General features: G+C 70.2%; 1 protein-coding gene across 1 annotated transcript in view; it reads right to left on the bottom strand.

Annotated features, from left to right (window-relative positions):
• Positions 1-312, bottom strand: part of LOC105535470 (proline-rich protein 36-like) — a 14,787-nt gene that overhangs the window by 3,300 nt on the left and 11,175 nt on the right.

Here is a 312-nt window from a genome sequence, read left to right as displayed (position 1 = left end):
CCGGCCTGAGGAAGTTCGGAGCCTGGAGAGGCCGCCAAAAGGCACAGGCTGGGCCCGGAAAGGCCGTTCAGCGTGACGAAAGAGCCGGGCCTAGTGAGGCCAGTGGGAGGCAGGAGCGGGGCCCGGCGGAGATGCCGAAAGGCAGGAGGAGCTCTGGCCTGGGGAGGCCGCAGTCAGGCGAGAGCTGGGCGTGGAGAGTCCCCTTGGAGGCAGAGGCTGGGCCCGTGGAGGCCTTCGGAGGGCAGGAGGCTGGGCCTGGCGAGGCCGAGTGGAGGTCAAGTTCTGGGTGTGAGGAGGCCGCCCAGAGGCGTG

The sequence above is a fragment of the Mandrillus leucophaeus genome, unplaced genomic scaffold (genome assembly GCF_000951045.1).
Source record: "Mandrillus leucophaeus isolate KB7577 unplaced genomic scaffold, Mleu.le_1.0 Scaffold1464, whole genome shotgun sequence".
NCBI classification, from domain to species: Eukaryota; Metazoa; Chordata; class Mammalia; order Primates; family Cercopithecidae; genus Mandrillus; species Mandrillus leucophaeus.
This window is presented reverse-complemented; position numbering and strand designations above follow the sequence as displayed.